The sequence below is a fragment of the Phascolarctos cinereus genome, unplaced genomic scaffold (genome assembly GCF_003287225.1).
Source record: "Phascolarctos cinereus isolate Bilbo 61053 unplaced genomic scaffold, phaCin_HiC Scaffold_9;HRSCAF=440, whole genome shotgun sequence".
Lineage (NCBI taxonomy): Eukaryota > Metazoa > Chordata > Mammalia > Diprotodontia > Phascolarctidae > Phascolarctos > Phascolarctos cinereus.
In genome coordinates, this window is record NW_027556402.1 from 142,762,558 (window position 1) to 142,790,525 (window position 27,968).

Below are 27,968 nucleotides of genomic sequence, written 5' to 3' on the forward strand. Positions count from 1 at the left end.
TTTATACACTATAGTATATATTATATATCATTACATATCATATAATTTACAAAATTATAAATAAAAATTAAACATATAGTGCGAGGACAGTGGATGGTAAAAAAAAATTATTTAGGACTCTTATTTGAGAGGTTCATGAAAAAAATGAGCAGCTCTCTTCAGTCACATCTAATTTAAGTTGGTGATAAGTTCTCCAGTTCATAGAATCTTCTGAGCAAAGGATTAAATGGAAGGAGTATTCTAGAAGAGACATTTTGTTTTATAATGGGGTATGGATTGCCCTCCCAAGCCCTTCAACTACTTGCCTCCCACAAAAATTGGTTATGCATCCAGTTCTTCCCACAAATTCCCTTAACAAACTTCTATTTTTATCTTCACCGAAGCCTCACTCTTTTTATTTTCTAAGCTGCTAATGCATTTCAAGTTTTTAAGGACCATGGCACAAACATGTTAGCCCATTTTCCTATGTATAAATTCAATAAACAAAACATCTTTTCATTTCTTTGGATTAATATGCTATCTGAATTTCCCAGCTGGATGATGAGAGTTGACATACTCTGAATCTGAAACAAATGCCTACACACACACACACACACACACACACACACACACACACACACACACACACACCACATATTCTAAGAAGCAGAAAGAAAAAACCATTAGCAGACTAATGTGCTGCTGAAAACAGAAATCAAGCTGAAAGCTCATAAAACAAGGCAAGGAGAGGGTAAAATGTGAGTGACAATATAAAAAGACAATGGGTAATTGCCAGTTCAAAAAAGATTTCCTTTCTTAAACTTATTTTCCAGATTTATACTATGATATTAGGAGGGAAAGGGGGAAAAGATTATGGACTGGGGAAATGGATAACCACAATTTGAGAATCACCAATGTTTTGACACATGTCACCATGTTTCTGTTATCTCTTGGGGCTGCCTTGTCATCACACTCAAAAATATGAGCATACAAATATGCAATGCATTTTTGGGAAACAGTGGTTGGGCATGGAGAGCATTCAGAGGAGGACAACTGACATGATGAAGGACTTCTAATTTGTGTCATATGGAGATTGTCTGACTAACAGGATATTAAGAATGAGAAAGAGAAAAGATTTGAGGTAAGGACAAGGCATGATGGCTGTTTTCAAGTGTTTGAAGGAAGAGAGAGAGACAGAAACATTTATTAAGCCTGTACTATGTGTAAGGCACATTGCTAACCTCTCTGAAGATACAAAAATAAGAAAACAAGATGGTCTCTACCTCCAAGAAGCTTACATTAAAGTGGAAGAAAACAATACATACAAGGGCTGTGGAATGCAACAAGGGGAGGCAGAGGGTACCTGCACAAGGAGCAAGACAGCCAGTGCATAGAGAGAACCAAGAGGGAAGTGCAAAGTTTGGCGGTGACCTCTAGTGACATGGTGGTTTCAGCCAAGGACCGACCAGTCAAAAGGTATTAGGGTTTTTGAGCTTTACTCCAGAGGCCCCAATTAAAAGTAATGAGAAGTTGTGGAGAGGTAAATTTAAGCATAATGTATATAACAACTTATTAGCACTATGAACTATCTGAGAGTAAAAGAAGCTACTTCTGGAAGTAGTAAGGTCCCCATAATTGGAGAGCTTCAAATAAAGGTAGAATGTTGTAAAAGGGTTTCTTTTTATGTACAGATTAGACTACATGGGCACTGAATTCTCTCCTAGCTCCAAAATCCTGTTATACTCATTCTATGTTTCTGAAAATAGCTATATGTTTTTCATTGATGGTGTATTTGTATTTAAAGTGGCAATTTAATTCACTATATATGTACTTTCAGGTATTAATGCACACTTCTGGAGAAAATGAAAAACTTCCAAGTTCAAAGCAATCATAACTGCTTAAACACAAAATTTTGCTATTACCCACACCAGTGATTCTCCAGTTAGAGTAAACCTGGAATATTGCTAAGAAGGTTTATTGGAAAATGAAGAAAAATCCATTCTTTGTATTCCAAAATAAAAGCCACTTTCTACTGTCCTCTTTATAAATCTTAACTGAATTTTCCATACTCTTATGACCATAATCAGAATTTGAGTGCCACTAGTATAAACCAGAGAGGGGTGTTGAAACTTAAACTGAGATTCCAAGAAGGATCATGGGGATGGAAGGGGCAGAGCCAAGATGGCAGAATAAAAGCAGTGACTTGCTTGAGCTCTCCCCCAAACCACTCCAAATACCTCTAAAAAATTACTCTAAACAAATTCTAGAGCAGCAGAACCCACAAAAAGACAGAATGAAAATAAATTTCCAGCCCAAGACAACCTGGATGGTGGACAGGAAAGGTCTGCTGTGCTGGGCTGGGATTCAACATGGGCCATACAGTCAAAGATGTGGCCCCAGCAAACCCAGAGCAGACCTCTGGGGACTGAATCACAGGAAATTGTGGCAGTTCCAGACTTCTTAACCCACAAACACCAATTACAGCTTAGAAGGTAAGTGGAAAAGGTCTGTCAGACCTGGGTGAGAGAGGAGCATGGTCCAGCCCTGGCCCTAGCTTGGCCCTGGGGCAATGGCCACAGTGGCAACAGCTGCTTTTAGAGCTCTCAGCTCGCAAAATGGTGGGGGGATCAAGTAGCTGATTAGAAGGAGATTGCAGGAATCTCTTTGCTAGCACTGAGGCAGGATTCTCTTGCTTTTCCCATGCTTGAATCTGGGTCACAGTCCTGGATGGCAGTCCTGGGGTGAGGAGGAGCAGTGGAGGCTGGTGTGGTATAGCTTGCAGTGGCAATACAGAGAAAATCCTCCTCACAGTTCCAAGGCAGAAAAGAGTGATTGTGGTCACTCATAGACCAGAGCACAGTCCAGAAAAGGAGTAAACATCTCTCCTTTGATCATACCACCTTGGAAAAACTGAAAATTTACAGGTCCCTAGAAGTATCTCTGAAAACTGCACAAAACCTCTGAAACTTGGAACAGTACACTCTCCACCCTGGAAGCAGAGCCCTACCTTAATAAAGAGTTAAAAAATCAAGTAATTGGCTGGGAACATGAGCAAACAGTGGAAAAAACTCAGACTACAGAATCTTACTTTGATGACAAAGAAGATCAAAACATACAACCAGAAGACAACAGAGTCAAAGCTCCTACATCCAAAGCTTCCAAGAAAAATATGAATTGGTCTCAGGCTATGGAAGAGCTCAAAAAGGACTTTGAAAAGCAAGTAAGAGAATTTGAGGAAAATTGGGAAGAGAAATGAGAGCGATACAAGAAACTCATGAAAAATGAGGCTACAGCTTGCTAAAGGAGACCCAAAAAATACTGAAGAAAATAACATCTTTAAAAAATAGACTAATCCAAACGGCAAAAGAGGTCTAGAAAGCCAATGAAAATAAGAATGCCTTAAAAAGCAGAATTTCCAAATGGAAAAGCAGGACCAAAAGCTCACTGAAAAAAATAATTCCTTAAAAATTAGAATGGAGCAAATGGAAGCTAATGACTATGAGAAATCAAGAAACTATAAAACAAAGCCAAAAGAATGAAAAAAATTTGAAGACAATGTAAAATATCTCACTGGAAAAACAACTGGCCTGGAAAATATATCCAGGAGAGATAATAAAAAAAATTATTGGGCTACCTGAAAGTCACGATAAAAGAAAAAGAGCCTAGACATCATCTTTTAAGAAACTGTCAAGTAAAACTGCCCTGATATTCTTGAACCAGAGGGCAAAATAGAAATTCAAAGACTCCACTGACAACCTCCTGAAAAAGATCCCAAAAGGAATATTTTAGCCAAATTCTAGAGTTCCAAGGTCAAGGAGAAAATATCACAAGCAATCAGAAAGAAAAAAAAAGCAAGTATTGTGGAAACACAATTAAGATAACACAAGATTTAGCATCTTCTACATTAAGGAATCAGAGGGTTTGGAAAATGATATTCCAGATATATATATATACACACAACAGGGTTAGTTGAATATGAAGGGATGATATCTAAAATGCAATTGAAGAGGTGAGAGAGGATTATACTGGGAGAAGGAGAAAGGGAGAGGTAGAATAGGGTAAATTATCTCACACAAAAGAGTCAAGAAAAAGCTTTTACAGTGGAAGAGGTAGAATGGGGTAAATTATCTCACATAAAACAGATAAGAAAAGGCTTTTAGAGTGGAGGGGAAGTAGGGGAAAGTCAGAGGGAATGAGTGAATCTTACTTTCATCAGATTTGGCTTAAGAAGGGAATAATGTCCACACTCAATTTGGTACGGAAATCCATCTTACCCTACAGGAAAATAGGGGGGGGAAGGGGATAAGAGGGGGGAGATGATAAAAGAGAGGGCAGATTGGGGAATGGGGTAAGCAGAAGCAAACACTTTTGAGGAGGGACAAGATCAAAGGAGAGAGTACAAAAAACAGGGGGCAGGGTAGGATGGAGGGAGATATAGTTAGTCTTTCACAACTTGACTATTATGGAAGTGTTTTGCATGACCACACATGTATAACCTATATCAAATTGCTTGCCTTCTCCATGAGGGTAGGTGGGGAGGGAAGAAAGGAGAGAATTTGGAACTCAGATTTTAAAAATGAATGTTAAAAATTGTTTTTCATGCAACTGGGAAATAAGATATACTGGCAAAGGGGTATAGAAACCTATCCTACTCTACAGGAAAATAGAAGGGGAAGGAGATAAGAGAAGGGGGGGGTGATAGAAGGAAGGGCAGATTGGGGGAAAGATATTCAGAATACATGCCATCTTGGGGTAGGGGAAAGGGAGAGACGGGGAGAAAATTTGGAACTCAAAATCTTGTGGAAGTGAATGTTGAAAACTAAAAATAAATTAATAAAAAAATTTTTTTTAAGAAAAGAATCATAGGGATGGACAAAGGTAAAGTGTTACATCATATACAGTAGCCCAAAAGTTGTTTTGTTGGTTTGTTGGTTTTGGTTTTGGTTTGTTTTTGTCTTTTGAGAAACATTCAGAGATATTAATCCAAATTTAGTTTCCAAACCAGGAGAATAGTTCCTGGGATGAAAGGACAGATAGGACACACATACCATTAGCCAGAAGTCCCATTTCCAAGTTGTAATGTGTCTACCCAGGGGTCTTGGAGGGGAACAGCCAGTAATTCCGGGGAAGCCAAGTACTCAATAGTCAGGCACCAAAGGTATAGCAAAATAGGCTGCCAGCATCAGAGAGATCAGGCCCCAGATACTGGGAATCCAGCCAGTGAAACGCTGAGATTTAGGGACGGGGAATTCAGCTTTGCAAGAGACAGCAGTAACAAGATCAGAGTGGGACTCCTAACAAGACTGACTCAGTGTTGAGTCACTGAAGTACAGACTGAGAGCTCCAAATACTCCCCCTGCCCGAGGATTAATTAAAGGTAAATCTACAGACAGGCTTTAAATATACCCAGTGGAAAAGATTAGAGGGATTCAGGAACAGGAACCAAGTAGGCCATTACGTACCTATGCCCAGCTCATACAGATCTACAATCTTCATACAAAATAGAATCTAGTCTCCAAAGTAAATTTCAACAAATTACAGAGTCGTAAACACCTACTAGACATCCCTGGCATCAATGTAACAAAGGCATTCCAACATTATCACTTTCTTAGTGATATAGAGACAGAGATGTCATTTTTGCTTCTCTTGAGCACAAATCAGAATCGGGGCTAGAGCCAATAAGGAAGCATGTGGGTCAAAAAACTTAATCAAGCTGTGTTCTGCTGCAACACACCATGACTGTTATTTTAGCATGAGACAGACATTTATCATTTTAATTGTGCATTCACAGTGGCCTCCCATTAAATAAACTCTTCAGCCTCCACTGTGCCCTCTAAATAATCAGCATTTAGACTCCTTGCTGCTCCCATCAAAGGGCCTATATTTTATTCAACACATAATTCATTCAATAAAATTTTTATTGAGCACCTACTATGGGCAAGGCATTATGTTTAGTGCTGGGAGAGAGAGAATAAGATAGCAGGTATGAAAATGACTGCAAGGCAAGAATGAGAGCTACAAAGCATGATGGGAATACAAAGGAAGAGGGCTTCATAGACGAGATGACAAGCTAGGCCTTGAAAAGTGAGGAAGAATTGGACAAGTAGAGTGGTATTAAGGAAACTGAAGAAAGAGCAATGAGCAAGAATATGGAGATTGAACAGGACAACTTGCCACAGTCATGGGCATCATGCTTCCTTTCTGTCCCCTCAGGCAAAGAAAGCCAGCATGTCTTCCATCAACATGTAATTATCCTCATTTCTTTTTTGATGTGATTATCAAACTGATAGGTCAGGGGAATCTTATATCTATACCATAGCTTACTCAGGTGCCAGTAAAGTAATAGAAAAAGTCTTTCATATCAACCATAAGGTCAAAATAAAGAGAAGTGAGCTAGGTGATAACCCAGTTTGGAGGATTCAAACTGATTGAACAAATTCAAAAAGGTAGTCACAAATGGGTCAATATCAACAAAAAAACAAGTCACTAGTAGAATGTCACAGGGATCTGTCCTTGACACTGCTTTGTTTAATGTTTTTTGTCAATATCTTGAAAGCATATAGTGCACATATATCAAATTTGCAGGTGACACAAAACTAGCGGGGATAAATAGCTTGCTGTCTGATATGGATAAAATATCAAAAGCTCTCAATGATTGAATGAATAAAAAATCATTTATTGTAAGTGCCTTCTATGTGTGCTGAGAATACAAATGCAAGCAAGATAGATAGTCCCTGACCTCAAGGAGCTTATACTCTAATGGAGAAAACAATACATATAAGGGAGCTAAAAAAGAGGAAGGAGGAACATGCCAGGGTGGTTTGGAAATTGCTAGAGGACTAGTTTCAGGTAAGATAAAGTGAAAGCTTACCTATTAGAGTATAAGTTTCAATGGGATGGGGATGAGTAAGATGGCTGGAGTGTCAGTGGAATGATTTAGAAATGGCTGAGAAAAATATTGAACTGAATCCAGTAAGGTAAAATATAATTGGAAAAATCTAAAGTCCTTCACTTGAGCACTTCCTAAGCACAAGGTGGGGTAGATACAAGGAGAGTAGTTTATCTGGAAAAAAAAATCTGGAGTTTTAGTGGCTAGAAAGCTCAAGGTAAAACAAAAAACTAATGTTGTCCTAGGTGCATTCAATTCAGTAAGCATTTACGAAGGCCCTTCAGCTTCTAGGATCAAATACAAACTCTTCTGTTTGGTTTTGAAAGCCCTTCAGAACCTGGCCCCTTCCTACTTTCCTAGTCTTCATGTACCTTATTCCCCTCAGCACACTCTGTGATACAGTGACTCTGGCGGGAGTGTCCTCTCTCCTCAACTCCACCTCCCAGCTTTCCAGATTTCCTTCAAGTCTCAGCTAAAATCTCACCTTCTGCAATAAGACATTTCCAACCTTTCTTAATGTTATAGTACCTTGCCCCTGAGATTATCCCCACTTTATCCTGTATGTATCTTGTTCTGTCCTTTCCAGTCCAGTAGTAATTCTCCGTGGTGGAGAAAAACAAACAAACAAAAAGAGTTAAGTGCTCTACCTTCCCTTTTTCATCTGCTATCATCATCTGATACATTCACCATTTATATCCTTTATATATTAGCATTCATCCATACCTCATGAATCTTGCACACCTTAATTAGTCTTTGTGAAACACTTGAGATGCTCAGGATCAGAAAGCAGTTAGAAATCAAAGAAATGTTATTAAATGACATTATTATTCTGACTCGTGGGAAAATGAAAGAATAAAAATTCTGAGGATGCAAGACAATTAGAGATTGTAATCAGAAATTAAAAGACCACCTAGTCCCTGAAAATTAGAAGTTGTTTCAAGAGCAGTTTCAAGTACGGATGTGTAGGACAGGGACATTGTCATGGGGTCCCATGCTCTTTAGAAACATTCTATTAATGATTGGGATGGGGGAAAGTATGCTTATATCCTGAAAGGACCTTAACCTCAGCAACAAAGAGGACTATCCTATTCAGTCAGAGGAAAAATAGTTTCATAAAGACACACCTCTCTAAAACAGGGATACCCCACAGATATGGAAATCTTTTGAAGAGAACCATTCTAACAATAGGAAGACCGCTGAAGCACCAGATCTGATACCCCTCATATCAGCAAGAAATGAGCAAATGACTCATTCTGTGCTATTTGCCTGTTAGAAGCTGCCAAATGTAGAGAGTGAATCAGTGTGACTCTGTATGTACATGAGTGGTGGGTGTTCTGAAACGAACTTCAGGAGAGAGGGGGAAATGCTTCTCATTTGATTGGTGCATCTTTTGCAGCAACGCTATGTCAGGATTAATTCCTATGGTGCCACATCACTTCATAGAAAGGTCAGACAAAGACACACTTAAACGATAATGATGAAGGAACAGGTCATCTCCTAAGAATTAATGACTGGATAGAAGGAATTGATGGCCTTTGGCTGTACCATCAGCCATTAACCTCAGCTAGTCATTAATCCTTAGAAAATGCCCTGTGCTGAGGTCATTATTGCTGTTATAAACTGCAAATGACAAAAACCACATGTGCACATGCAGAGACACAAAGATGCAGTTTCTTTAAAAATCCTTTTAAATGAATGATACAATTTTGAAATGGCATGTCTAGGATATTTCAATAGAGCTGCTACTTTCCACTTAGCTTATCACTTGGTGCTCTTTATCCCTCCTTTTACAGCTTAAAACTAAAACCCAGGCCAGTGAGGTTAGACTGACAACTGACTTGTTCTGCTTGCAAGACCACTCTGATTGATTTTCAGTGCTCCTCTTTAGTGGAATATAAGTACTGGCTTTATTGCTTATGTCAGTAGAATTAGAGAGAAGATATTAGCAACTAGCAGAGGGGTTTGTGGGCATTTCCAAAGGTTCATTCAACCACCGATTGGTTCACAGAAAGAGTTGGTATTTTGCTATCAGCCAAACTATTTGCAAAGGGGAGCCATGCTATCCTTTTCTCCTTGCTGACTGACATTTCCGTAACTATCATCCTTATGCCTGAGGTGATAATTCCCCAAATTGGGTTTTCATGCTAGAAAAACTAATCCTCATAGGCTGCCTGAAATGTCATCTCTGCAGGGAATCTTCTTCAGGCCAGGTTTGCAGAAGTGACTTCGAAGGATTAAGAGGTAAATAAAGGAAACGGGTAATCCCCAAAGTCAATTCAGCCAAACATCTACTTGGAGGGAAAAACATAAACAAAAAAAAGTTAAAATATTGAAAACTAAAACTGTTGGAGGCTTTTAGAGGGCATAATTGAGCTCTGGAAAAGATCCTAGAACCAATATCATAGTACATAAGATTATACAATTAGACCTGAAAAGAACATGAATAACCCTAGAGTTCATTCCTTTCATTTTACAAATGAGGAAATTGAGACCCAGCATCATTTTTACTTGCTTTGGGTCATAAGGCTATTAAGATTCTGAGCAGGGATCTGAACTTGGGTCTTCCTGACTCCCACACCAATGCTTTATGTACTATATTAAGTTATTATCAGATATTGGCTACACTAGAAATGCCTGCAAACATTGGTCTGCTGAAAGATTCCATTTTCTAGGCATTTCTTTGTACTATTGAATGATGATGAAGATGGGGATTCATATTTTAAAATTGGATTCTAATGTTTATAAAGTCATTGCCTCACAACAATCCCATGAGGTAGATTTTGCAAGCATTATTATCCTATTTTGTAGATAAGAAAACTGAGGCTCCAAGCAATGAAGATCAGGATTTTTTTTCATTTTTTTTGTTTGTGTATATCCGCAGTGCAATATCTGTCACATGTTAAGTACTGAATAAATGTTTATTGATTTACTGATTGACCTGCTCCATGATTTGGCTTATGCTCATATAGATAAATCTGGTCAATTCTCTGCCTCTTAGGACTAAGGATGTTTAGAGAAACTATGACTATGCTTTCTATGAATGAATAGCATCTTTCATTTCCTGATTTTTTTTCCCTTCTTAGTAAGACTGTTTTGCAAAAAAAGAAAGAAAAAAAAAGGAAATCTGTATGCCATATGCCCTTTTTGTCAGTCAACTTTAGATATGATTACTTCTAACCTGATTTTATACTATTCCTCTACAAACACCCTATATTCTTACCAAGGCAGAGCACTCCCCATGCCCAAACACAACTGACCTTTTCTCAGACTCTTCCTCTCCCTGGGATCTTACCTCCCAATCCTCCTTATCACCTGCAATGTTCCTACCCCACTCCCAATCTCAATCTCTTGATAACTTATCTATTCTTAAATGTCCAACTCAAACTCATTCTAAGGCTTTCTGGAAATATTAGCTATAGGGGCTTAACTTGTGATTTCTTCTGAACAAAGAACTCCCAGGTAAGACACTCCCTCTACCAAGGTGGATTGGCACCTTCTATGCAATTTATAGTCCTAGATCACTAAGAGATGAGGTGACTTTTCCAGGGTCCCACAGCCAAGATGTCAGAGATCTGGCTTAAGCCAAGGTCTTCCTGGCTTTGAGCCCAGTTCTCTATCCACTATGCAATGATGGCTGTCATTTCAAGTTCGTTCACTCACCTGTGACCTTGGACAGTACCTTTCCCCTACTCTTAGCCTTAGCTCCCTTACTTTTAAAATTAGGTGAGTTGGACAAACTGATCACTATGATCTTTCCCAACTCTAAATCCTATGATACCCAATCAGTTCAAGTGAAAATTATCAGAACAGACTTGACACTGAGTATGCAGGTGTAGACTCAGCCTCAGTGATCTTAAATGAGCCCCTCAGCTTCTTATGAGTTAATTAGTCTCATCTCTGAGATGTAGATATCTTCCAGTTGCATGTACCAAAAGTAATTCTGGTGGATATTGGGAAGAGTGCTTTTGCCAACCAGGGGTCAGAGAAGAAAGTATCTAGATGAGTGTTTTCCAAACTGATTTATCCATGGTGTTTCTGAGGTCTTGAACTATCCTGACAAAATCTATAAATACTCTTCTGGGAGATTAGGGGATATGCCTTTTTTTTTTGGTCCAGACTTGTAATTTCATCACTGCAGAGACATCCTTAATGTATATGGAAATTTCTTTTACAGATGTAGATTGAAAACCCATCTGTAACTTAGAGTCCCAGATTCGCTGGGACAAATAAAAAGTTAAGTGAGTTTGCCCACTAGTCACACAGCTGCTATAGATTAAAAATGACACTTGAATCCAGGTGTTTCTTACTCGAAAACTGGCTTTCTAGCCAGTAGGCCCTGATCTACCAGTAGGATAAAGTGGAAGTCTGAGATAATAATAATGGCAATTAAGCCTATTCTGAAAAAACTAGTGCAGATGACACTTTGTACTGATAATATTTTGCTGGGCCTGGAGTCAGGAAGACCCCTCTAACCTTGTTCAAATCTAGCCTCAGACATTTGCTAGCTGTGTGACCTTGGGCCAAACATCTGATCTTTAAAAAGAAGGAAAAAGTAGAGGAAAAGAAAGAGAAAACAGTTAACAGTACCAGAACAAAATAGAAAGGCTACAAAAACAATTACATCACTTCATTCATCCTTTAGGTTAATTTTGTTCAGGGACATGACAACTGATGATTAGAATTATGATCTGCTTTATGATTACAAAGTATTTCACAAACTTTATTTCATTTGACTATTCTATTTTCTAGAGTCACAAAGTGTGGGGATAGGGAATGGTGGAACAGTGAAATAAGGTAGTGTTCGGGAAAGGGGGAGAGGCAGAGAATCACATAACTATGGATCAAAGTCGGGAGCACTCAGGAGCATGGACACATTGGAAATGGATGAATTATCAAGGGACAGGAGTGTGAGGTCTCATTTTTATAGGGGCTTTGGGGAAAAACATACCAGTTCCTATCTGCGGCTTCTTGGAGTTAGTTCATTAACATATCCAAATCATCTCAAAGCTATCAGCACCTTTTTGATGTTCTGCTGGTTCTGGAGCTGTGAGGGTCTGGATTTTGTCTGGAATTTATATATCATAGTCCAGAAACCTTGACAAGCACATATTACAAAGATGTAAATTTTAGTTAATATATGACATAATTTGTAAATTATGCTCCCTTTGACCCTTGAGACAGTTTGTGCTCAACTTCCAGGTTACTCTTTACAATCCTATTTTCTGCTATTGCCCCTTTATACTGGCTACTTATAGACTTATTATACTGACTAGAAGTCAGGGATGTGAAAGGTGGTCAGGGGAACCAGAACAAGATACAATTTTAACACACTAAAACATGATGCCGTGAACCGAAGACAATACTTCAAACATTACATAACCAGGGCATAGGACCTTAAAATGATATTAGCTATCCTTAGTGAATAAAAAGGCCTGAGGCAAGCCACTTTGGATGCATGGTATTCCTCTGATACTCACCTCCTTCAGATGAACGAGCTAACAGCCACCCCTCCAAATCACTGCCCATAAGCAAGGCATTTCCCAAGCTCAGGCCCCAAGGCAATCACCCTGGTTCATTATACTCTACATAGCCAGCTTTTTTCCCCATAATTCCTACTGTCTTTTGACATGGACCAGGTTCTATAAATGCCAGGGCACCAGATGCCAGTTTTCTTCATCATTCTAGCAAAGAAAGGAAAGATCACTTGTGTGTATAATACTATGCTCCCCAACCTAATCCCCTTCCCCCATACTCATATCACATAGGATTAGCTCAACTGGTAAAAACAATGGTATCAAACTCAAACAGAAAAGGAAGCCACTAAATGATACATAACGATCCCTGCTGGCCACATATTGACTTAGTTTTAAAATGTAATATTGTCTGTTTTATCGTACTTTTATTTATTTTGTTAAATATTTTCCAATTACATTTTAGTCTGGTTCAGGTTACATTTGGGCATGTTGTGGGTATAGGCTCAAGACCATATCTGACAACCTTGGGTTAGAGCACTGTTTAATAATGCCAGGACCATGGATCCATTCTCAGTGTGAACCATGTTAGCTTCAATATGTTCTGCAGCCACAGGTGACACCTAATGTAGGCCAACTGTCCTAAAATGCATTAAATTGGTTCACAGAGGGGATTGGACAAAGGAATATGAATGGATCTATCCAGGGCCCCAGCCTAGAGTAGTAAATGAAATATAGTTCAACAATGTCTCTGTGATGTCGTTGATGTGATATTCCTTATATTGACATAGACCACAACCTATTCATGCCTTCCATCTTGTGTGATTTTTGTCCATATGTATGAACATGAGTGCACTCATAAAAATATACGCTAACATAACACGGATGGAATGGAACACAGATCCCCATTTATGGGCTCTCCCATTCTCCCCCTGGACTTAGTGGTCAATCAAACGGCACAAGAGTCATACACACAAACACACACACCCTCTACTGTCTATGAGTTCTTTCCCACGTAACCTCATCCTTTCTCTCAAAGTGCTGCTCCTGCCTGATCCCACAACAGGAATGGAGTCAGCAGCTCTGGCTTATGTTTTCTAATTGCTCCCTTGCTTCCAACATGTCTATTAAGTTGGCAAGGTCAGCTACTCATGTCCTCATTTTACTCATGAGAACAATCATAGTCTGGATCATGGAGTAGAAAGAGCATCGGTCAAAGAGTTACAAAACCTGACTTTGATGCTAGTCCCAATGCCTCCTAGCTTGGCAATTCACTTAAATCTCTTTATGACTTTATGAAAGCTCTGTGTAATTTCTTATATATATATATATATATATATATACATATATATGTGTGTATATATATATATATGTATATATGTATATATATACGTATATATATATATACACACATATATATGTGTGTGTATATATATATATATATATATATATATATATAATGGAGATAATGTTATTTGCAAATATGTTCCTCACATGACTGCAACGAGAAAAGCATCTTGTAAACTTTTGACCACTATACACATGCATTGCGTCTCAGAATCAGAAGTTATGGAACTAATGTCCTTTGGAGGAAAGAGGTTCATTTTGTTGGGAGGTTTTGTCCAGAAGAAAATGCCCTCCGAATATCCCTGTCTGTTTTAATGTTTTCAAGTCTTCACTTTGGGGAAAGAATTTTTTTACCTTCAAAGTACCTTCCACACAACAGTCCCAAAGGCACCTGTCATTAAAATGACAAACCAGATTCATTCTGTACCAAGAAGGTGAGTGCTGAGAGAGATGTTATGTTTAGAGGCCATGAGGTGAAGTGTATGATGGTACTCTTGAGCCAGCTGGACTCATTAGAGGTCACGGTGTCTAAGCTGAGAACTATCCCCTGGGCCTGATGAAAAGATTGTCAAAGGCATACATTGGATCTCTATTTATAACTGGAAGAGGTCAGAGGGCTGGGGAGTTGAATGCCAGGATCCTGGAGATATATCACAATTGGAAAGGAACAACCTAAAAGGAATTTAATTTTAAGGATTCTAGGAAGAAAGAATTGTGTTCACCACACAGAAATGTAATCTTCCAAACACTCCGGATGGTTATGTTTGCATGGTGCCCTACGCGAATGCAGAAAGCTGTAGTAGAAGTAGTGCCGGACCTGGAAGCAGGAAAAAAGGGTTCAGATCCCATCTCCAACACCTTACCCATCATATGACTCTGGGAAAGATGTTTACCTAAGCCTCACTTTCTTTATCTGTAAGTTGAAAATAAAATTTGTGGTACTTAACTCACAGGAACTCTTGCAAGGATCAAATGATTTGAGCAAAATGTTTTGGAAATCTTCGAGTACAATACAAATAACTAATTATGCATTAAAAGAACTTCAGTGATTAGAATAGGTTTTAGCAAAATTTTCTTCACAGGATAATACATTTAGACCTATAAAGGACCTTGGAAAGCATCCAGCCCAACACTCTCATTTTTCAGATAAGGAAATTGAGGCTGGTTAAGCAACTTATCCAAGGGTGACATATTTAGTAAGTGGCTGAACTGGGATTTGAACCCAGGTCATCTGATTCCAAATCCAGCCCACTTTCAACTATACCTTTTAACTGTAAAAAGACTATGGTTTTATATTATAGTCAATATATTGCATATATATTTATATATAGCCATTTATTCACTAATTAATTAATTATATAATCATAAAATCATAGATTTGGAGTTTGAAAAGATCTTAGGTCATCCAGAACAGCAACCTCAATTTATATAAGAAACTGAGGCCAAGTAAAGTTAGGTGACTTGTCTAATACATAAACAGCAAGAAACAGAATCAGAAGTTGAACTGAGGTCCTAAAATGAATAATCACATGAGCATAGACTCAGAGTTTTCGAAGAACAAATTGTCAGAATAAGCCCATAATCTCCCAAGGTAACTACTTTGAAGAATAACACTCATTTCTACATATAAAATGGGGATGATGTATATGCAGAACACCCATATGAAGAGACTAAGGAACCTACTTCAGGAGAGTTCTGATGACATAGAAATCCTTGGAGAGACTGTAAAGCATAAATAGGCATTGTATAGCTACTTCCAGTCTGCTAACTACATGGGTTGGAGATGCTTTAAAAAATAGTTATGTGGACAGAGCTAGGGATAGGAATCAGTCCTGACCTTGTCTCTCCACCTTAGTCCCATTTGCTACTTCACTCATGGTTGGACCCCCACTCAAGGAATCCAGTGGGAGACAATGATATAGGGGGAGAGGTCTTGGGGCCTTCTAATTTTTATGGTAAAATGGGACTGGAGTGAGTCATTGGCACCTAACAACATGGGGTCCAGAGCTCATGGTGGCTCCAGCTGATGATATTAGAGAAGACATACCCTAAACTTGACCCTTAGGGAAAGGTATAGCCTGCCTCTCTCTAGAACAATGAGAATACTCTCCAATTATGTGTCCAATATTAGGAATAGTGCTTTCCTCATTCCTCGCCTTAGACATTCCTTTCCCTTGGTCAAGTTGCCCATAAGCCTGTATTTAGATCCTTCATTTACAAAATGAGAGCACTGCACTGATCCCTTCTAGCTCTAAGTCCTGTGATTCCCCATGACTGTCTTAGCTTTTCTCTCTCATGCAGCAGTTGCCTATAGCAAGAAGAAGCAAGACTTGTCATATTGCCGTTCCAGACTGGACCTTATGGAAATGCTTGGGCTAAGACATGTGTCTGAGGTAGATTATAATCCTAAGGGCCAATAAGTCACTCTGTCCCATATCCATTTATTGATATCCTGATGGAATTCTTCATACCTTATAGCAAATTTAATTTCCTTTGTGAAGCTATCCCTAATCCCTCACTCTGAAATAATCTTTTCTACTTTGGATTTTTGAATATGGTCTTTGGACTTCTCTGATATTTTGCATCATATTCTATCCAGCATTATATTGTTATTCTCTATTTAAAATTTGTGTCATAACACCTCCCCCCGAGTATTAAGTTTTGAACCTTGTTCATAGCGTGTGTTTGTTTTTCAATACCGTAAGAACTGCATTTCAATAGAATGGATTTCATTTGTAATCCTATGTCTCATATTTTATGCATTTAAAACATTCCGAGAAGGTATCCATAGGCTTCACCTGACTGCCAAAGAGGTACAAGACACATGAAAAGGTTAACAAACCCCTGTCCTAGAGTATGAGCTCCACACAAGCAGAGACCATGTTTAATCATCTTTTTTTTATCATCTTCATTGCCTAATAGATTAGTCACTTAAAATGTTTGCCAAATAAATGGCTAGCAGCCAAAGATGTGGAAGAGAACAGAAGGTGGCAAGGAGGCCAATCCTACAAAGAAAGAACATTAAAGAGGCAGGGGAAAGAGGAATTACCAGTGATACATTGAAGTCCTAAGTCTAGAATAAAAATTTCATATGTCAAACTGCCAAAAGGTGGAGGGGAAGGTGAGAGGGAGGAAAACAAAGAAAGAAACAAAACTAGATAGATCTTAGCTTTGCAAACAAATCCACCCATTGGCATTGCCTCAATCAGACTGAGACCTGTTAAAGACTTTAGCTTAAAAAGGCCAAGGTCTCCCACTGCATCCAAGGCCATCTCCAGTCATCCTGATCTATATCTCACCAGTGGACCCAGATGGCTCCAGAGGAGAAAGTGAGGCTGGTGACTTTGCACAGCCCTCTGTCACTTAAATCCAATTCATTTGCATGTCATGTCATCTCCATAGTATCATGGCCTTTTTCTAGAATGAAAGACAAACAACAACAAGAATAAAAATTTCTTATGGTCAAACTGCCAAAAGGTGGAGGGGAAGGTGGAAGGGAGGGGAATAAAGAAAGAAACAAAACTAGATAGGCTTTGGCTTTGTGAACAAATCCACCTCATCTCACCCACAAAAGGAGATCGCCTTCAGGTAACAGTAATAGCCAAAGGAAGGATGTAGGTGAAAATAATTCAAGATGTGTTTAGCTAGGACCCTGTAAAGCTTTCCATGTAAACCAGTGTATTCTGTTTCAACTGCCACATGCTTACATCTTCCATTATCCTTTCCCAGTCTTCTCCACACAAAGCCACCTATGTAGAACTGGTAAACAGAGAAAGAAAAAAATATATATTCTTGCTTAATACCTGTCCTCCCAAAAAAAAAAGTGAGGACCATATGGTGATTACTATAAAGAGCAGGGCAGGTAGAATGGAGAGGAGCTATCTAGCTACAACAAGTTTAGAGGGGGCTGGAGAAGAAGAATAATCTCATATGAAGGTACTTGAAAGACAGATGAATGCAGCAAATTTTAAAAATTCTTGGTTGAATTCTTATTTCTTTTATCTATCGCAATTTGAACACTTGTAGGGTGACCCTATACAATACGTCTTCATTTACCTTTTGCACTCTTTTCTTAATTATTGTCACTGACTTTCTTGAATTTTTTTTTAATTTTTAGGCAATTGGGGTTAAGTGACTTGCCCAGGGTCACACAGCTAGTAAGTGTCAAGTGTTTGGTCTGAGGCTAGATTTGAATTCAGGTCCTCCTGACTCCAAGGCCAGTGCTCTATCCACTGCACCACCTAGCTGCCCCTTGCATTTTTGACACTATTTTCTGCCTCTCCTATCTCAGCCAATAAATGTATTCAGAGTTTTAATGATGTTTATGGTCTTTCCCTAAATAGGAAAATTCTAATCATTTCCTTCCTGAACTGTTCCATAAAAGCTGCTCAACTTCAGCCCATGGCAGTTCTTATTTCCCTCCTTTCCCCTACATGGGAGCAATACCAAGACAAAACAACAACAAAAAAAGTGTAAAAAAAGTCACCAGCTATTTTTTCTACCTGAATAAATTTACACAGTCATCTTACCTCATTGCTCCATTGTAAATGCAGGAAGTATGGTTTACCAAGTTCACCCAGAAGCAATTAACCCATTAATTGTTTTAGGGTAAGGGTAACTGGAAGGGAAACTTGACTATCTCTGACACCACAAAGACCAGGGAAGACAAAGCAGCAGCATGTAAAATATAGTTGAGGCTGAAAAAGAAAAAAAAAATGAAAGCAAATACAAAAATGTCACTAGCTGCGGACATGGAAATCTATTCTGCCTGACTAGCTGGACGTCAAATAATCAATGCCTGGGCCAAGTGATGAGTATAAACCAACACGTGAAGAACCGCATGTTCGAAGATTATTAAGACTGCTGAGCCATAATTCACAAAACACTGAGCCTGGCTTCCCTTCACAGTGTTTAGAGCAGTGAAGAGTACATGGGCTTTGCCATGCTGGTTCCTGTCTCTATTCTTATCACTCAGATGCCTAACTCTGGCCATGGATGATGGGTAATACTTTAGAGGAAGGTGAAAAGTCCCATAGTGTCCCTAACATGCTAGCACCCTATGAAAATGTATGACTAGCTAAGAAATGAGCCTTAGTTTGAAATCTCAGGGCAAAGCAGCACATTTTACGGTATTTGGCACTTTGAAAACATGTCTTAGCATTTTATCACATTTTGCAAAAAAGCATTTTACAGGCTACCTTTTGTTCTAGCTACAGGTTTTCTACCAACTCAGTATGAATCAAAAAAATCAGACCGTAACTGCTACATGGAATAAAGCTACAAACAGTCAATAAGAAAAGAAACACAAACATTGAAAGGACAGTAATAGTAGAAATGAAAAGCAGTCTGTTCTAACAGAGAGAGGGCCTCCCTTTCAGTCTGGAAGGCCTGGGTTTAAGTCTAGCTGTGTGAACATGAGAAAGTCAAACTCTGAAAGTAGCAGATGACTCTCTAAGATTTTAAGTAATGGATAAAGGAAAGGACATTGGCTCTGTAGTTAGAGAACCTGGGTTCAAATTCTGCCTTTGATTCTACCTGTATGAGCCTGTGCAAGGCTTTTAAACTTCCCTGGGATTCATTTTCCTCACCTGTGAAATGAGGGGTTCGAACTAGGTTTTATAATTCTGGAGTACATTGTAGCTCTAAATCTATGATGTTATAAGTTGCAACCATATATTACTGGAAGGAGTTTCCTCACAGATGCTGCTGAAATGTCCTGAGAAAGCAGACTTCCCATTTGCAAGCAATAGGCCAGATGGACCCAAGGCTGTTGGATTTGTAAAGTTTTTACTTCAAGTCCTACAAATTGGGGGCTTTGGGGTCATTTAAAATGTCATGACATTATTTGTTTCTTCTTGATGATATGATTGCACTTCATACTTTGATATTTTTCCAACCTAGGAGATTTGAAAATTTATTTCTGTAAACCTACCAAGGAGAAAACAAATTAGGAACATGGAAATATAACAACGTATCACACAAAGCCAGGTCTACCTCAAACCCAGAAAAATCAGACTTTTCTAAAAAAAGCTTAAAAAGCTAGAAACAGGTAGATCATAAACTCTGAGTATCTTGGAAGGAACTCACTCATAGAAGGCACAAAAATAATTCCATTGATTAGTACAAACATACTGGCCAATGTTCTCAAGCTCAATGTGGTAATATGGCTCAGAGATTGCATTCCCAGCAAAGTCAAACTGAATCAAGTGACATTCTTCAATAAGATGTAACTCTCCTAGGTCCACAATAGATCCCTGCTGTTCTGTGGGTTAGAAACTTTGGCTGAGAGACCAGGAATCCAAGACTAGCTTTCACTCTCATTTTGAATTATAATTACTTTGAGACAAGTAACTATCCCATAATAACCTTGGCTTGTAAGGTTCAAGGTCTTACAAAAAATTATGTCTTTATCTGAAACTGCAGCCTGACTGTGAATTATTATCTCCTTCAAGATTTCAAGAGGGTGAGGAAGGGTCAGAGTAGTAGTAGAGAAGGGGGAGGAGGAAGAGGTAGAGGAGGAAGAAGAATAATTCTTGTTGTTTCTCCAAGAGAGCCCAGTAAAAGCCTAAGGCACTAGGTCAGTGAAGAGTTTTCATAAAAGAAGGCTTTTCAGCCATGAGGAATAAAATAAAATCTTGGACAAAAACATAATAGTTCACCCCATCTTACCTCCAAAAAAGAAAAAGTGAGCTTCAAGATACCTGGGCATTTCTCCATTTTCCCACTGGGCTAGTCTGAAATTGAGTCATATAGGTTTTTGTGGTTTTCTACAGGATGAAATGAGATAACCAAAGTTAATTAATTTTCCCCTATAAAGGGAGCCTCTTCAAAGCCATAACCAGCAAGGGCAAATGGAGGTTTACTCCAGGGTGCTAATATGGAGTTGGAGAGGATTTCTTCCTCAGAAAATGTACTTCTTCCCCTACAGGGCATGCATCCTGCTCATGGCGCCTGCCATCCTGGTCCTTCACGATTCTCCACTATAGACTCTGGAGAATGAGGCATCTCTTTCCCAGAACCCAGAACCAAACTGCCTTTTGGGTTGTTCCTACTAACCCCCCAACTACTTATGCACCAAGAAGAAAAATCTCTACTATTCTCTGGGAAGCTTCTATTAACTTTTCAGCAATTTGTTGCCCCTTGGGAGAAATTACTAGTTAAGGTTCTAGACTATCTATTATTTTGGGGAAAGTTGAATTCTCTCCTATTCCTTTATGTGCTGTCATCCAGAGACATGAACATGTCAGTGATGTCAATTTGTTCATGCTGTTTGTGCTAGGTAATACCAGCTGATGATTTATTAGCTGCCAAATTGTCAGTGAGAACAGTTGAATCTCAATTTGTCTTAAGTTTGATTTCTTTGAAGACTTAGCTAGTACTCCAATACAGTCTTTTGTGATTACACATGATGGCAACAGCTAGCCATGGGCACATAACCTCAATATGCTCAGCAAAGCAGAGAACACATAAAATATGAGTCCTGTGGAGATGAGAAAAGAACATAATCTTTGGCAAGTCTGGGATTCCCTAACGAGTAGGAATGGAAATGTGAAATTTGCAATGCAAAGAGATAAAGACAAATGTATAAATGCTATTAGTAAAGATTTCAAAACAAAGAAGTCTCTACATTAGGAGAGTAAAGGGGTGTTTCGAGCAGTGTTTATACTGCTAAGAGATCTCAGAAGTCAACTAGACTAAACCTTTCATTTTACAAACCTAAGCTTTGAGAAAAGTATAAAGAAAAGAAGGGAAAGCATTAAATTTTCATGGCATGAAACTCAGAGTAAACTTTCTGGGAAATATAAGACATAGTATTCACTATATTTAATGTGTTTTTGTCCTATTTCAGCTCCCCTCTAAATCACTCCCCATCATTCCTTCTGCCTCCCACTACCTTTTTATTTTGAGAGCTTGGGTAAGGAAATTCCCTGTACCCATTGCAGCAACTCTTCTGCAACTTATTGAGAGAACCAGTCATTTTCCCAAGGTCACACAACCTGCAGCCAGGTTTTCCAGACTCTAAGACTGGCTCACTTTCCACAATGCTAAGTTGTCTCTCTCCCTAATCAAATTAAACACTTTTTCAGGTGAAGGAATATGCATACTATTCCTTGTACAATAATCAGTACTTAGATGCCTAATAAATTCTAGCCAACTGATTTTGTCAGGGAACTCTAGGCATGGTATCTCCTTCCACCAATGGTCTATGACTTAGAAAAATCCCACAGAGTTGTCTAGGGCATGTCAAGGTTAAATGACTTGTCATGGGTCACACATCTAATAAGTTATTTCCTTCCTCCAAACCTGGCACTACCATCCACCATAACCGCTGACACTTGATTGATTACTGGTACTGAATTAGATATATTACTTGGAAGTCATTTTCTTCCTAAGATCATAGGATCATGGATTTATAGCCAGAAGGGACCTTAGAGGGCATCTAGTCCAATCCCCTTATTTTATGGATTATGAGAGAAATTGAGTCCCAAAGTCTTAAATGACTTTCCCATGGTTATACAGTATGTAAATGGCAAAGTCAGGATTTGAACCCAGACCCTCTGTATAATCTGTAGTTCTTTTTATACTACCTCTACTACAATGGCCTAGAACAACAACATTAAATAGGCATAAAATTTTAGTACTTTCAGGGACTTAGAAATTATTTAGCCTTCCTTTAGTGATCACTCTCTCTCATCCTTTATATCCAAAAGAACAAGGCACCCCATTAATTCTGTCTGAGTAATATTTCACCAATCTGACCCTTCCTGCCACAACACTATTTTCATTACCTTTCACCTAGACTTTTGCAATAGCCTCCCAACTTGTTCCTCCACCATTGTTTTTTCCCCTCTTCCTACTCTTCTGTCACATTGATACCAAATATATTTTCTTATACATGTCTGATAATGTCACTATACCACTCAAAAGCCTTCAGTGACTCTCCTTTGCCCACCAAATAAATTCCAAACTGCTTTGAATGTCATTCAAGGAAATCCACAATCTGGATTCAACTTACCATTATGTCCTTTATGCTAAACTCTTCATGTGCTCCTGCCAAACTGGACAATTCAGCATTACACATTTTCTTGGGTTCTAGCAGACTTGACTTTTAGTCCCTTTGCACACATGCTTTTCCATACCTGGAATGTCCTCCTCCCCCATATCCTCATGTTAATACTCTACTAATTTTTTAAGGCTCACTGCAAATACCTCTTCCTTCAGAATGAAAAATTCCCTGATTCCACTCAAAGTCCATCTCTCCTTCATCTGATCTCGAAGACTTTTATATTTCTCTTAGATACTTATGATATTCTAATTTATATTAAATTTATCTGAGTAGTATGATAGTGACAGATTTGGAGTCAAAAGTCTTGGGCTCCAATCCTGACTCTGCCAGTTACTACCTAGGTGACCTTGACAAGCTCTCAGGGCCTTACTTTCCTCATTTTAAAATGAAAGGATTAGGCTAGTTGACTTCTGAGGTCTTTACCAGCTGTCAGTCTCTTTCTGGATGATGCATTCTAGGTTATAAAACAGTCTCTCCAAAGACTACCACACTGTGGTATACTTAACAGGAACTTAATAAATGTTTGTTGAGTGACTCTTATCTGATTTTTTAAATGAGGAAAATGCCCAAAACAAAGAAGTCACATCACAGGGCTAGCCGTGGCCTCATGCCCAGCCTCAATAACTGCTAGATGTTAAGAATCACTTCCTTAAGAATCAATAGCCTCAAATTAAAAACCATTTCCTTCCTTGATCATTCCAAAATAACAGAGTGAGAGAGGCTTTAGGTCCCTTTCATAGTGAAAGATGAGGCTCAGATCCTCATAGAGTATATTGTTTTGGGCCTGACATTTACTTCCTATATAATAACTTGGGTAATTTCTTAGTGCTGAATTTTTTGCATGAGGCACTGTGGTCTTTGAGATCTGGAGGCCACAAAATAACTTGACTCAATTCAACTGAAGACTGCTGGCAAACTCATTTTGGTGAATATTTTAAAATATATTTTATTTACAGAACCTAATTTTCCCATGAAGGGAAAAGTTACAGTTTAGATATACGTATTTGCCAGGGGAAAAAAATGCTACTCTGGTGCTCCACTTTGGTGTCAAAGTGACCCTTGGTTCTTGAAGGTCATGGCAGCAGAGTACAAATTCTAGTACATTCAATCTAGCTAGAAAGGCTTTGATAATGGTTGAGGACTAACTCTGCTAAGTTCAGAGAGTCTCATCACCAGAAGGTCACTCACTAGGTTATCAATTTCTTTCCCTCCATGACAACCTATTAAAAATAAAATAACAGAACAGCCTTCAATCCTGCAAGAGCCCTTCTCTTCTCTTCCTTAGGGATGATAGAAAAGGGAACGTAGAGAATGAATAATCAAAGAGTTTCAGACTGCCTGAAAATAGCCGTTTAATTGATGGCATTGTCAAAGTGTGATATATCTCCAGTAACCAACAAGTATATATAATACAAGAAAAGATGAACCACATCCAAATAGATATTCTTACTATAAATGAAACCAGAAGACATAAAGACAGTTCACCTAAACAAAAAAGATTACTTAAAGATTCTCTTCAGAGAAACAAAGGAGTTAATAGCATTATGGGACTGCAGGTATAGAACCAGAAGGGGCCTTAGAGGTTATTCTAATCCAACCCCCACATTTTAAAGATAAACTTTTTTTTTCATCTAAGTCTCCACCAACAAAGGTCTATTGGAGTCCTCCTGCCAACATTGCCAGGGCCTCTGCTAATGGATATGAACCTTCCACCCCCTTGTCTCATTCCACCACTGTGGTGAAGCTCAGGAAGGCTGCTAAAAATTAAGGTTAGTCAAAAAAAAAAGTCTCCTTCCCCAAAGGAGATGGCAAGAATGAGGACATGTCAGAAGATGAAGAAGAAGAAGACAGTAGAGACAATGTCACGGCCTTTCAGAAGAGCAAGAAGGTTGGGGCTACACCAGCAAAGATAGTACCACCACGTAAAAAAGCCCCTGTTGTCACCACACTTTCCAAGAAAGCAGTCCTGACTCCCAGTAAGAAGACAGCTGTGGTCAAGGCCAAGAAAGTGACTACCCCAAAAAAGCTGTCATCTCACCAGGAAAGAAGAGAGCCACCCCAGCTAAAGCAGCAGCCCCTTAAACAAAAAGGCAATGAAGTGGGGAAAAAAGCCAAGAAAGAGGTCAGTGAATCTGAAGAAGAAGACAATGAAGATAAGGAGGATGAAGATTTTGAGCCACCCAAAGTCACAAAAATGTGAGCATCTCTATTAAACAAGACTATGAGAAGGGAGAGGATGAGGAGGAAGATAATAATGATGTGAATTAAGAGGATATGGATGATTCTGAAGAAGAATCTAGGGATTCTACACCTTCCAGAGGGAAAAATGATTCTGTGAAAGCTGCCCCTGGAACAACTGGAAAAGCCAAGGAATCAGAGGAGAAAGAGGAGGAGGAGGAAGATGAAGATAAAGAGGAGGAAGTGCCTATCAAAGCACCAGGAAAGAGTAAAAGGAAATGGGAAATAGAAAGACCCCAAAACCAATAAAAAGAAATTGGAAGCTAAAGCTTCCAAATTTCAGTTTCAGCCTCTTCACTTGTAACCTGACCTTTAACAAAACTGTTTCTGAGCTTAAAATTGGTATCGTAGACTTATTTGCAAAACAAACAAACAAAAAAACTTATCAGTGTGGACATCCCCATTGGTGCCACCATAAAGTTTGGCTATCTGGAATTTGAATTCACTAAAGACATGGGTAAAAGCTCTGGAACTCGGTAGCTCCAAAGTCCTTGACTGTTAAATGAAACTGAAAGACGCAAAGATAAATAGAAAAGAGGGAGATTCAAGGACACTCTTCATCATGAATGTGCCTTATAAAGTAACTCAGGAGGAATTCAAGGAAGTGTTTGAAGATGCTGCTGAGTTTAGACTGGCTACACCAAGGATGGGAGACCCAAAGGAATTGCTTACATTGAATTCAAGAAAGAAGCAGAAATGGACAAGGCCTTGTGAGAGAAAGAGGGATCCTAAATTGATAGTCACAGGCTCATTCTGGCCTACACAAGGAGAAAAAGTCAAGGACAAGAGAATTCAAGAGGTAGGAAAAATAATTCCTAGAGCAGGAATTCCAGCTGACTCAAAGACGGTGGTGCTGAATAACCACTGAAGAAAATCTGCAGTAAGTGTTTGAGAAGGTGACATCGATCAGCTTGCTCCAGAACGACCAAGGCTGACCTAAAGCTTAAGCATTCATTGAATTTGCCTTTGTGGAAGGCAGGGGAAAAAAAGCTTTGAATTCTTGTAACAGTATAGAAATTGAAGGCAGAGCATTCAGGTTGGAGCTAAAGCACAGAAGATAATTAGGGCAGCTCCAAGGATCCAGTCTTACAAAACTTTGTTCATCAAAAGTCTATCCAAAGATGCAACAGAAGAAACGATGAAAGATTCACTTCACAGCTTTGTAGCTGCCAGCAGAGTCAGGAAGTGAGGAGGACAGGGCCATCTAAAGGGATCAGTTTTATGGACTTCACCTTGGAAGAAGATAGTAAAACTGTGAAAGAGGCCACAGAAGATGGGAAGATTGATTGAAACAAGGAAACTCTGGACTGGGCCAAGCTCAGTGGTTTTGGAGGTGATGGTTGTGGCAGCACTGGTCATGGAGTATTTGGTGGCCAAGGAGGTGAGAAAACAGGCCAAGGGGGGGTTTGTGGCAGAGTCTGAGAAAACTTTGATCAAAGGGGATTATATTAGACAATCTCTAAGTGCCTTCTCAGGTGTGAAATATAAACCATAAAGTGATCATCTGACAAACTAAAAATAGTCCATCTAATAGTTTCAGAGAGATATAGCTATGGAGTACCCAGCCTTCAATCTGAGGGAATATGTCTATCAGAAGTGCAAAACGAAAAGGGTTGAGACCTTTTCCCAAGGTCAATAGTCTAAAAGAGCAAAGGAAGCTTTTATCAGACAATTAGATTACCAGCAAATTCAATGACTGATTCTACATCAGATTCCTTGGGGAAATTCAACCCAGAAATGATTCTCTGTAAGTCTTCAAGGGCATAATCAAAAAGAAAACAAGGTGAAATTCTGTGGTTTAAAATCTCCTTTGACCAACCGCAAAAGTTATTGATGCATAATTTAAAGAAAATATAGCAGTTCCTTTTTCATATTTCCTAAGGAAACCAGCAAGTCTATTGTTTGACTTTTAGGCTAAATGCATTAGCTTAATTATGCAAGGTAGAATAAGATATTTTTGATGCTATTTCCCGACTTTTCCTGTGGTTAATTTAGAGCTACAAAGTGAGATAAGTGGTTCTTTTACTTCTAGGTTCCTTTTTTCTCCTATAAATAAAAAATATTAAATATCAAAATGTCCAGCTACTACAGAACAAAGTCAAGTTAAAAAAGAATAATATTCTTGGTGCTTAGAAGGGCTATGGGCTCCTGGTATAGGAAGAGATTATTCACATACCTGCAACCATACCAAAATAGTATTTCTCAGGAATATGATGTCTAAATTTTCTTTTTTTAATTTTTTACTCCATATTTTTAGCCATGAGCAACACACTTATTTTTCTATTTTTCTCTGGTATCATCACTATAAATATGTGTTGTGTGTTGATTGGAAACTATTTCACACACTGAAAGGAAAGATTTGCTCTTTTGAAGCTTATTACGGATAGAGTGATAACTATAGAATGAAGACACTTGTTTAATTAGTGGTTTGCTCCAAAAACAGAAGAGTATATTTATGGTATGAGAGGTCTGAGGAGACAGAGACAGGAAGATAAAGAATATATAACTACTAAAATTGATAGAGCTATGGTCACTTGGATAAGATTTGAGAAAAGTAGATTTGCCTAGTCTCCTCCCTGTCAAAACATTCGGCAGCATTAGATTATATAGATACCGTATGCTGGGAAAAGCACTTTGTTCTTCTATAACTGTCTCTTCCTTTAGTTAGGGGCATTTTATTTTGTTTGTGAAGGCATGTGTGTATGATTAAAGTGAAACTGGTTATTTTTGTCTTAAACTTCTAATTTTTGGATATCTTACTAAGCCATTACATGAAGCTTTGAACTAGACATAGCTCTGTTTATTCAATTTATTAATAATATTTATTATTTCCATTCTGTTCTGTTTCTATGTCTTTCTATTCTATTCTGTTCTATCCTACCCCTTCCCATAGAAAATAGTGGTACAAAGATCTGATTTCTTCATAGACAATGTAGCCAAAATATGATACAGAACCTTCTAAGATTCTTCAGACCTG

The 27,968-nt window shown here is 38.6% G+C and overlaps 1 pseudogene; it reads left to right on the plus strand.

Moving 5' to 3' along the window:
* The first annotated feature begins 14,470 nt into the window (after window positions 1-14,470).
* LOC110217463 (nucleolin-like) lies at window positions 14,471-26,413 on the plus strand (annotated as a pseudogene).
* Window positions 26,414-27,968: the final 1,555 nt, after the last annotated feature.